This window comes from Ranitomeya variabilis, chromosome 2 (assembly GCF_051348905.1).
Source record: "Ranitomeya variabilis isolate aRanVar5 chromosome 2, aRanVar5.hap1, whole genome shotgun sequence".
Taxonomy (NCBI): Eukaryota; Metazoa; Chordata; class Amphibia; order Anura; family Dendrobatidae; genus Ranitomeya; species Ranitomeya variabilis.
This window is the reverse complement of record NC_135233.1, coordinates 113660163-113672807: the sequence shown is the minus strand read 5'-3', so window position 1 is coordinate 113672807 and position 12645 is coordinate 113660163. Positions and strand designations below refer to the sequence as shown.

The following is a 12645-nucleotide window of genomic DNA, read 5'->3' as shown; positions in this document are numbered from 1 at the left end:
TCTAACCCCTGGGTGACCTGCCAGGACAGCATCATGATGCTCCGCCAAAACCTTTAGGTGGAGATGAAGCGGTACAAAAGATTTGTTGACGGGAAGCTCAGATGGTACCTCCTCCTGAGCCTCAGCAATCTCAGCCTCAACCTCGGTAGTGAGAGCCGAAACCACAACTCCCTTTTGGAGGATGGGTACTGGATCTTCCTGAGGTTCTCCCCCCGGAAAACACCTGGACAGAGCAATCCGCCTTAGTGTTTTTAGACCCTGGTCTGTAAGTGACCACAAAATTGAACCGCGTGAAAAACAATGCCCAGCGAGCCTGCCTGGGGGACAGATGCTTGGCAGACTCCAAATACAGCAGATTCTTATGATCGGTAATAACAGTTACCTGATGTACCGACCCCTCCAAGAAGTGTCGCCATTCCTCAAAGGCCACCTTAATTGCCAACAACTCCCTGTTGCCGATATCGTAGTTACGTTTCTTGGAGAAATAGGCGCACGGACGTAAACCACTCAAAGATGAGCCTTGAGATAGTACCGCCCCCACACCTACCTCAGACGCACCGACTTCCACAACAAAGGGTTTAGATACGTCTGGCTGCACAAGAATGGGGGCTGAAACAAAACTGTTCTAAAGAAATTCAAATGCGCGCACAGCAGCCTCAGGCCAAACGGAGAAATTGGTACCCTTTTTAGTCATGTCAGTTAGCGGTTTAGCAATGATGGAAAAATCCTTGATAAATTTCCTATAGTAGTTAGAAAACCCAAGGAACCGCTGAAGTGCTTTCAGGTTATCAGGACGTTCCCAACGCAGCACCGCCTGCACCTTAGCGGCGTCCATTTTAAAACCAGAAGCAGACACAATATAACCCAAGAAAGGCAACTCTTGAACAGAAAATACACATTTTTCAAGTTTAGCATACAGCTTATTCTCTCGGAGAAGGTGTAACACCTGCCTGACATGATCTAAATGAGTATCACGGTCGCAAGAATATATGAGAATGTCATCTAGGTACACGATAACGAATTTCCCCTAAACATGCGAGAACACATCATTGATGAAATGTTGGAACACTGCAGGTGCGTTAGTCAACCCAAACAGAATCACCAAATTTTCAAAATGACCCTCAGGGGTATTATAAGCCGTCTTCCACTCATCACCTTGACGGACTCTTATGAGGTTGTACGCCCCCCTGAGGTCAAGCTTGGTAAACCACTTAGCACCTGCTACCTGGTTGAACAAATCTGGAATCAGAGGCATAGGGTATGGATCACGAACCGTAATCTGGTTCAACTCCCTGAAATCCAAACACAGGCGTAATCCGCCATCTTTTTTCTTCACGAAGAAGAACCCTGCTGCCACCGGCGAGAATGACGGCCTGATGTGCCCTTTGCTCAAGCTTTCAGCAATGTAATCTTTTAACGCTTGTCTCTCCGGACCGGAGATGTTAAACATCCCTGCTTTAGGCAATTTGGCCCCAGGTTTAAACCTGATAGAACAGTCATAAGGACGATGTGGCGGTAGCTCTGAACAACCCTTCTCAGAGAACACATCCACAAAATCCTGAAGTGACTCCGGAACGCTTGAAGTCACCGCAGCCACACATGTGGCCAGGCAATTCTCCTGGCAGAACTCGCTCCACCGAATTATGTCCTGAGTTTTCCAGTCAATTACCGGGTTGTGCATAGACAACCAAGGAAAACCCAAAACCACCTGAGCAGGAAGATTCCTGAACACCTTACATGTAACCCGCTCGGAATGTAGAACTCCAATGTGGAGTTTCACCTCAGCCACAAATTCAGTAATCTCCCCCTGAGAGAGAGGAGCAGCATTGATGGTGACCACGCGGATAGGATGAGACAGTTTTTCAATCCTAAAACCTGCTGTGCGCGCAAACTTCTCATCAATGAGATTTGTGGCTGAACCACTATCCACAAAAACAGTAATTGGCAGCTCACTGCCAGCGATAAAAACCTTAGCAGGGAGCATGCACTGAGAAACCACCATGGAGGATATACATAAGCTCAGACTGGTCTCCTCCACACCCTCTGAGCTTAGAAGTTTTCCGCCGTTGCGTTTTTCTTAGGCAGCAGAGCACAGATGTTAATAAAATGACCCATTTTACCACAGTAAAAACAGGCTCCCTGCTTCCTGAGCTTAGGGACTGGACGCTTCACATGTGACACCCCTGCGATTTACATAGGCTCCGTGGGCTCACCTGCAGCAACCTCACGTGAACCTAAACCTTCTCCCATAGGCGGTGTCTCATGCTCCCCCTGACGCAAACGGCGATCAATGCGGACAACCAGACTCATGGCGGAATCTAGAGAAGCAGGAGTCTCGTACATTAGAAGGGCTTTTTTAACCCTTCCAGAAATCCCATGTATAAACTGACTCCGCAATGCTGCATCATTCCATTGGGTATCGATCGCCCAGCGACGAAATTCAGAACAGTAATCCTCTGCAACTCGCTCCCCCTGGCGAATAGAGCGTATCTTAGATTCTGCTAGAGCCATTTTGTCAGGTTCATCGTAGATTTTCCCAAGACAGGAAAAAAAACTCTCCACAGAGTCAAATGCAGCAGAATCAGATGGCAAAGAAAACGCCCATGCTTGGGGATCCCCACTCAACAATGACAACACCAGGCCCACACGCTGATCCTCATTACCTGAAGATATCGGGCGCATACGGAAATATAGTTTGCAAGCTTCACGAAAAGAAACAAATTTACTGCGTTCCCCAGCAAATTTTTCAGGCAAAGGAAATTTAGGCTCAGTAACTCTTCCTGTCGATCCAGCTTGCACATTAGACACTGATAGTCCCTGTTGCTGTACTGCCCCCCTTAACTCCGTGACCTGTAGGGACAGCGCTGTTATGATCTGGTGGCCTAGGAGCAGCATGAGACAAACTCTGGAGAAGGTGGTACCTGTACTGACCACAGACCCTGGACCTAACACCGCGACTAGAAGTAGCCGTGGAATGTACCTATCACTCCCTAGACATCTCGACACAGCCGGAGGACTAATTACCCCTAGAGGTAGAAAAGGGAAAACTATCTTGCCTCAGAGAAAATCCCCAAAGGATAGACAGCCCCCCACAAATATTGACTGTGAGAGGAGAGGGAAATAACATACGCAGACTGAAATCAGGATTTAGCAAAGGAGGCCACTTCTAGCTAAATAGAAAGGATAGGACAGAGTACTATGCGGTCAGTATTAAAACACTAGAAAATATCCACCACAGAAAATACAAAATCTCCACATCTAACTAAAGACATGGAGGGTATATCTGCATCTCCAGAGATACCAGCTTGGCTGAACAAATCCTTATACTGACCAAGCTGGACAAGACAAAACATGGAAAATAACTTGAACGATAAGGCCCACAGCATGTGGACTGCAAAAAACAAAGCCAGAACATATCTTTGTTGAAATGAACAGCAAGCAAGAGGGACCAGGCAGGGAAGTGAATCCTCCAGGAAACAATGGACAACTGACACTAGTTAAAGGGTCAAGCAAGACTAAATAGCCCAGTCAGAATTGCAATAAGTGGACACACCTGATGAATGCTGCGATCCAAAGACAGCAGCACTACCACCACTTATAACCACCGGAGGGAGCCCAAGAACAGAGTTCACAACACAGCGCCTCCAACTGGCGGGTTATGGAAGTCATGGGATCCATGACAAAACACACACACAAAAAAAGAAACCCCTTTTTTTTTTTTTTTTCTTTTGTGTTGTTGGGCCGATTATAATGTCAGGGAGATGCTAGGTGAGCGAGAGCTAATAACCCGGGCCCCTGCAGTTTCCCTCAGACTAGGGAAATCCTGACTGACCCTCTACCTGAAGTTTACACTGAAGGTGTGCATGTCCAGGCCTCGAACCTCACCCTGTCTCCTGAGCTCAGCCCTAGGCTGAAATCTCCGCCCACCACCCAGTGAAGATGTTATTCCCCAATACCCACAGTTAGCACAGACAAGGATAAAGAAAAATATACACCACGCCGCAGTCACTGAGGAATACACTATAAATGTGCAGGGCAAAATAAATACAAATATAGGAAGGAGTAAATAAGACAAAGGAAAATACACCACCAGCAACGAATCTCCAACCACCAGCTCTCCTCACCAGACCGAGATAACAACGCACAAGACAGAAGCTATAATCGGCGACGCCCAATGATCAGGAGAGCTATTTAAAGGCAGTGGGCATGGCCCAGCTTCCAATCCGAGGATCAGGTAAATTAACCCCGGAACAGCTAGACAAAATCTAGCCGACGCCAATGAGCAAATAGTGGTCAGAAGCAGAACTACCGCTGTCTGTCGGACGACCTGGTCTCAACAGCGTCCGACATGACAGCTGGATTCACAGTTACGTGCTCAGTGCTGCTGTTTAATGTCACCCATGTTGCTGCTGCTGCTGCTTTAGAATGTGTTTTACATAGAGAAATAATATGTGAGTGTACTTTGTATGACAGACATCGAAACAGCTAGTCTCCATCCGCTAGCTCAGGGACAACTGAAAATTTCAGATGCAGGCCCTGATTCATCAAGAACTGTGTTGTTCACATTGGTCTTGGTGAGGGAGGGTGTTTTGAATCAGATGCTTCAGATTCATTAAGAGGATTGTCTTAACAGTTGAAAGTGCCTCTCCATGAATCTTACTCCAGTCATGGACTGGAGTAGGATTTGTTGCATAAGGTATGCCATAGCTTGTCATGAATTAAACAAGTGGGGTCACCAGACCCAATTTTGCTATGTTCCTGCCCCAGCTACATCCATTTTAGCAGAGCTTGTCCAAACTTGTGAGAAAATGCAAAAAGTCGCTAATTTTTTTCTGCAATTTCAGGTTGGATAAAAATGTTGTGACTTTTCAAAGTGTTTTACGCCAGAATGGCTTAATCAGAGGCTATAGAGGGAGAAATTTGTGAAAGGTAAAGGATACACATCATATAGTGGCCAGAAATAATGTTATGCCTTATGTACACACTACAGGTTATTCTAAAAAGTAAGCTGAAATGAACAGTCCACTTAAAGTAGCAATAACCTAATATAATGTTATTATATAAAGCTTTAAACACAGGGCCGTTTGATAAAGGTCCATATTTAGAGCGTCACATGTCACATTTGAACTGATAAAAAAGTGTTTACTTGAATCATTGGGAAGGTGAACACTTGGCTCTGCTTGCTCAGCCGAATGCTGGAAAGTGCATTGTGTTTCTGTATCTTGTTAGGTTACCGACCCTACAGCGCTTCTCCGAAATATATGAAGCTTGAAATGCAGATCTACAAAAATATTTGTAAGACAAAATGAGCTCTGTAAAATGAACTTTCAATGACTCTTTGCAAAAACTCAACCTTGCAGTATTCTATAAGTACACATAATGAATCACTAAAACAAAAATTGACTGATTGAAAATTTGTAAGAGTCCTAGTGTAATTCAATAAATGTAACAATATATGTAACATTTCCTATAGACATCTTCTATTAGGTAACGTCTTTGCACTATACAATGTACTATTACATCATGCGGCGGGTTAAAGTGAATGAAGCGGCCTCAGGAACTTCGCTACGATAACTGCTATTAGAGATGACCATTTTAATTGGACGAGTGCTATCTGTGGTTTTGTTGGATATCACTCGTACACATCACATGTTATTCTATGAGGCTCTGCGCATGCACAATTTTGTCCTTGGACCCAGTGTTCTGAGGAAAGAGCATGCATGATTTGCCTCCAAGAATCAAATTTGAAAGTCCTTAGTGATCAATTCTTTTTAATGGCTAACTGAAAATATGTCAAGAATTAGCAGCTTTCGAGACTACTCAGGTCTCTTCTTCAGGCTCATTGTAACTCAAAATCTGAAGCACAACAGGACATAGGAATAATACAGTAATAAGACAAGTGATTCCGATCTTTCCTTCACCCTCTACATTCATTCACTTGCTTGCTCATGTCACCTACACAAAAATATTTCTAGAATTCAACCTTTTCTTATCTTTGAATTGGCAAAAACTTTTATTGTAGCTCTTATCCATTCTCATCTGGACTATTGTTACTCACTACTCAGAACAATCGAAAGGACACGATTGTAGGCATTTACTACAGGCCGCCTGTGCAAACTGAAGATATGGATGAACACTTTATGCATCAAATGGCCAAGTTCTCAAAAAAATGACATAGTTGTCATGGGAGATTCCAACTATCTAGACATTTGTTGAGAATCTCTCTCAGGCAAAACTAACAGGTGAATCAAATTCTTATCCTCTCTTGCTGACAATTTTATCTTCCAAAAGGTAAGGGAGAAAACAAGGGGATCTGCTACCTTGGATCTAATAATTATAAACAGGGAGGAAATGGTTGAGGAGGTAAGAGTGGCTGAGACCCTAGGAGGTAGCGACCATGCTATTTTAGAATTTTGGATAACTAGAGGAGGAAGACCTGTGAAGACTCAGACATCAAGGTTAGATTTCAGAAAGGCAGATTTTAAGGGACTCCGAAAGAGAATCGGAGGGATCCAATGGCTGGATATCCTTAAGGACGAAAAATGTCCAGGAAGGATGGGAAATCTTGAAAAATAAGATTCTCAAAGCACAATCGGTAACAATTCTTAAAAGAGGGAAGAATACGAAGCATTTAAGGAAACCAGGATGGATGAACACAGAGCTTAAACAAATGCTAAAAAGGAAGAAAGAAATGTTTATCAAATAGAAAGAGGGAGGCATATCTAAAGAAGAATATAATGCTGTCTGCAGAAACTGCAGGACACAAATCAGATTAACAAATGAATTAGGGCTTGCAAGGGACGTCAAAAGCAATAAAAAAAGGATTTTGGGGATATGTCAAAAGTAAAAGAAAAGTCAAAGATGCTATAGGATTTTTACAGGATGGAAATGATGAAATGGTAAGAAAGGATGTTGAGAAGGCCACACTTTTAAATTCCTATTTTGCATCTGTTTTCTCTCAGAAAGGAAATGTAACATCAACTGATTTTCACTGTCCTATTAAGGGAATAGAAGAATCCAGGATATCTATAAACACAAAGATAGTGAGGAAACACTTAGGTAACATAAATGAATGCAAGTCTCCAGGTCCAGATGAATTACACCCCAGAGTACTGAAGGAGATTGCAGAAGACATTCTTGAACCACTCTCCATAATCTTTGAAAATTCTTGGAGAATAGGATAAGTCCCAGGACACTGGAGAAGAGCAAATGTTGTTCCTATCTTCAAAAAGGGGAAGAATATGGGCCCAGGGAATTATAGGCCGGTGAGTCTGATGTCTAAACCAGGAATGATCTTTGAACAAATTATTAAACAACATGTAAGTACCTGGATAAGAATGAAGTGATTAAACAGAGTCAGCATGGGTTTGTAACTAATCAGTCATGTCAGACTAACTTAATTTCCTTCTATGACAGAATCACTGACTGGGTGGATCAGGGAAATGCTGTAGATATAGTATATCTTGACTTCAGTAAAGCATTTGACAAAGTATCTCACACAATCCTTACTGAAAAAATGACTAAGTATGGAATGGACAAAGGCAACTGTTAGGTGGATTCATAACTGGTTTAGTGATCGGACCCAAAGAGTGGTCGTAAGTGGCTGTACATACAGTTGGAAGAATGTCTCAAGGGAGGTACCACAGGGCTCTGTCCTGGGCCCTGTATTGTTCAACATCTTTATCAATGATACAGATGAAGGAATTGAGGGTAAACTGATTAAATTTGCTGATGACACAAAGCTAGGAGGGATAGCTAATACTAGAGGAGAAAGAGGATTCAAAAGATATAAATAAACTGGAGCAGTGGGCAGCAACTAACAGAATGGTTTTTAACAGGGAAAAATGCAAAGTACTACATCTGGGCAATAAAAATGAAAAAAGCATACACAGAATGGGATGAATAGGGCTAAGCAACAGCACATGTGAAAAAGACTTGGGTATACTAATAGATCACAGACAGAACATGAGTCAACAGTGTGATGCAGCAGCAAAAAAGGCAAATACAATTCTGGGATGTATTAGCAGAAGCATTCGGTCTAGATCACGTGAAGTCATTATTGCCCTCTACTCCTCTTTGGTCAGACCTCATCTAGAATACTGTATCCTGTTTTGGGCACCACATTTTAAAAAAGACATCAGCAAACTGGAGCAAGTTCAGAGAAGAGCGACCAGAATGGTGACCGGTCTGCAAAACATGTCCTATGAGGAATGTTTACAGGATTTGGGAACGTTTAGCTTGCAAAAAAGAAGACAGAGGAGACTTAATAGCTGTCTATAAATATCTCAAGGGCTGTCACATTGTAGAAGGATCATCTTTATTCTCATTTGGACAAGGAAAGACTAGAAGAAATGGGATGTAACTGAATGGGAGGAGGCACAGATTAGATTTTAGAAAATACTTTTTGACAGGGTGATCAATGAGTGGAACAGGCTGCCACGAGAGGTGGTGAGTTCTCCTTCAATGGAAGTCTTCAAACAGAGGCTGGACAGACATCTGTCTGGGATGATTTAGCGAATCCTGCTTTGAGCAGGGGGTTGGACCAGATGACCCAGGAGGTCCCTTCCAAATCTACCATTCTATGATTCTATGATCCTACTCATTGGTCTCCCTCTTACTAAACTCTCCCCTCTGCAATCTGTCCTGAATGCAGCAGCCAGGATCATATTCTATTCCAACCTTTACACTGAAGCCTCCATCCTGTGCCAGTCACTACACTGTCTTCCCATCCACTATAGACTCCCATATAAATTTATCTCTCTCACCCACAAAGCCATCCACAGTTCTGCACCACCCTACATCTCATCCCTCATCTCAGTCTACCACCCTACACCTGCCCCCTGTTCTGCTAATGACCTAAGATTAACATCCTCAATAATCTGAACCTCCCACTCCCGTCTCCAAGACTGCTCGATTAATTCCAAATACCCACAGTTGTAAGCAGCCTTAAAAATGCATTTCTTTAGGCTGGCCTATCAGCTCACCACACTTGTCTATTCCTGTTTTGCCCATATAAAATATTCTTCAAAATCAAGACCCTCTTATCATCTATTCACACTCCCTCCACTCACTTACCAGCCAGTATCAGTACAAGTACTGACACAGAGAGCTAATGACTGGTTCATGCAGTATTGTGAATCCCCCTATGTATTCTATTGATGACAGTACAAGCATTTTTTACCATCAACCTTTTGTGTCTCCCCTATTTCCTCATAGATTGTAACTTGCGAGCAGGGCCCTCATTCCTCTTGGTATCTGTTGATTTATGTGATTATTGTTATGCTGTAATGTCTTTTATTGTCTATACAAGTCCCCTCTAAAATGTAAAGTGCTGTGGAATATGTTGGCGCTATAGAAATAAAATTATTATTAAGTGACATGAAGCAGAAGTATCAATATGAGAAGGGGAGAAACATTTATGGCAGTAGATATTGGAGCAGTTCATAGAGAACTCTGATTTTATGTTATATTATGCCTGATGAAGAGACCTGAGTAGTCTGGAAAGCTTGCAATTTATTACAATTTTTTCAGTTAGCCGTTAAAAGGTATCGACCATTGAGGACTCTTAAATTTTAATATTTTTCTACTGGCTAAAACGGTACAAAGATATATTTTATTTTTATTTTTTGGTTTGCACATTTCCCATAAAAATGTAATAAATCAAAGCATTTTTTATACCACAAAATGGTATTATCAATGAAAATGTCATCTCATCAGGTGAAATATAACTTCTCACATTGATCGAAAAGAAAAAAGTTCTAGGTCCAAGAAAATGGCAATACAAACCAATACAAAATGGCAATACAAAATTGTACCGACATGGGGAATCATGTTTCGAGGTCATTTTCACATAATGAGTGCTGTAAAACGGAAACACAAAAAACAATGTCAGAATTGCGTTTTGTATTGCCATCTCACGACACTTAGAATTGTTTCCCCTTGTTCCTATATATTATATGGTAAGAAAATGTAATTCAAAAGTACAATTAATCCCACAAGAAAAAACATCAGGAAAAGATTAAAAAAAATTACTCTAAGAAGAAAAAAATGAGAATTAAAGGAGTATTCTCAGAAATTCAGCTGTTTAAGACACCTATGACAAAAATATTTGATATCAGTTGACCCCAACTCTGAGCACCCATTCTCGATATCAAGTAGGTTTAGGATCCTGAGGTGGATAGGCCATAAAAAATCTGAGACAGGAATCCCCTTTAATCACATTTACAGGAAATATCTCCCCAAAACTACATCATTGTTTCATGGATAAACTGACCAATCTGGAGATATAGCATCTGGAGATGTGTAAGTGTAAGGAGGTTGCTTTCCCTGCTGCTTACCTGGAACCACTTAGTTGGACAGCTAGGTTGTTGGGGGGAGGACTTTCTGCCCTGGACAGAGGGGACCATGTGACTGCTGGGGGCAGAGAGGAAGAGAGAGGGGTGTGGTCAGAAAAGAGTGGGAGAGCAGGGCGCGGGCGAGACAGAGGGGACAGCGCGCCATAGAGAAAGCAGGCTACAGCGCCACGCTCCCCCCAAAGAGAGAGCTCCCCGTGAGGGCACTGAGGCTGAGATACCAGCCGTAGTGAAGGCTAGATGTGAGAGTGTGGACTTGGAAGCCTCCGTAATCAGAGAAGACGTATTCCCTGACAGTGACCTGAGCGCGCAGCCCCGGTGACCGCAGTGACAAGCCAGGACCCCAGAGTGTGACAAGTAAACTGCTCGGTGTGTGTGTAGCATTGCTACTGCAGAAAGACTGTCAGGCTAATATACAGAGACTGTGCAGCAGAGTGGCTGTGTTACTTCCTGCTTCCAGCTTCACTGGGAGAAAAGACTGCAAAGACTTAACCCCGGAGTCTCCAGTTCCCAGGAGACAGAGGAGAGACTTCAGGATCTCAAGCGCTGCTGGTGACTGTACCCACGTTGGAATAAGGACCCTCCAGGAACTCCCTGGACTGATAAGTTACAAGAACACTTGTTATCCATTTTGATTCCGCTTAACTGTTTACTGTTTGCTTTATCTCTATTAACCCCCTGTTTACTCCCTGCGAGGAGAATCTTACTCCTGTTAATAAATTCCCCTCAACAGTTGGTCTGTCTGTTCCGTGGTGACATAGTCTACCCTGCACTCTATTACATAAGGGTCAATGTGCAGAGAGGTACAGCCACTCAAACAAGGTCCTACATTTTATCTGTCATGTCTGTAAAATTTGGGCTGCTCAACTACACTTAATTTATCTGCCTACATTTTATCACGGCTTCTGGGGCTAGTTAGTGGAAAATGCAGACTCGGTTACTGCATACAAGGTCATCACTTACTGCATAAATTAATGTCTCCAATTATAGCCCCAACTTACAAGGGGATTCAAGTAAACATATTCTACCTGGAAATATGAAGCTGTGCCATTGGCTTAATGTACTGCTGTCTCCTTACAGGGATATTTTGAAGTTTGGAAGTAAGCCTCCATCCATAAGATAGGTGATAACTTCCCGATCGCCGGTAGTCCGACTGCTGGAACCCCCACCAATCCTGAGATCTGAGGCTTTGAAGAGCCCTATGTGAATGAAGCTCTAGTCGATCAAGCACACTGCAATTGCATTCATTCGTAAAGGGACTGCCAGAGAGTGACAGCACTCGGCTGGCCTTCAGTAATCCCATAAGAAAGAATGACGGTATGCATAATTAATCTCCCTTATATTCACATGTGGCTCTTCAGCGCACTTGTTCTCGGAATCAGTGAGAGTCCCAATGGTCGAGCCCCCAGCAATCGTGCAGCTATTCCCTACCCTATCGATAAAGTATACCTTCCTTACTTGAAAATACCCATTTAATGGAATAATATACCATTACACTGAGCATTTCATATTATCATGATAGCCATATTAGTCACGCATGGTGTACGGCATGTGTCATAGTCAATATGTAATGAAGAAGTTGACATAGTACAAAGAACCTTTTTGATATTGTACTGTAAGCTTGGGATAAGAGTAAATTGTGGTAAATTCCCATTTCTTCCTTCTGAAAGATATGTGTTGCAGTAAGAAACATTTCTAAACATTAGAAAAAGTTATTAAATTACCAAAGAGAAGACATGATTCCTCCATTCATTTGATTTGATGCGCATGACGCACAACTCATGTGACAGATGAATGTGCTGAAATCTGTCGTACATATGATAAAATCTCATTCTTAATTCACAGATAATAAATACAAATGAATTCCCTGGAGACAGATTCACTGTTAATGCAAACATAAAAATTTAATAAAACAACATATGGAAAAAAAAAAATGAAAACATGCTGCCAAAAATCACAGCTAAGCACAGCTTTACATTCACTAGTGACTTTTACATTTAAATACAAACCTATTTTCTTGTCATTGAATCAAAAATGCAAATTTTGTAGAAAGTGCCAATGTAAGCATGGCCTATTTAAGGTTTGTCTCAAAACCCAACTCAACAAAAGGTCCAGCCTAAAAATGGACTGTCCAAAAAAAAACACAAATATGGATTGAGTATGGCAGGGATACTCTCTGCTTCAAGCCTTATTTTAACTTTACAAAAAATCAATCAAAGGGGTTGTCCATGACCACGATATCATACATCAGGACACCCTTTTTAATTTTGCACCTTTATTATTGTGTTTCACA

The 12645-nt window shown here is 42.3% G+C and overlaps 1 protein-coding gene across 4 annotated transcripts in view; it reads right to left on the bottom strand.

The window, feature by feature from the left end:
• The window catches only part of SYNDIG1 (synapse differentiation inducing 1), a 475803-nt gene that overhangs the window by 375829 nt on the left and 87329 nt on the right, over positions 1-12645 (bottom strand). The window contains exon 2 of one of the 4 annotated variants that reach the window (XM_077282843.1): positions 5147-5281. The exons of the other annotated variants lie outside the window; for them this stretch is intronic. The gene's annotated coding sequence lies outside the window, so the exon portion shown is untranslated. The remainder of the gene's footprint in view (positions 1-5146; positions 5282-12645) is intronic. 4 annotated transcript variants of the gene reach the window in all.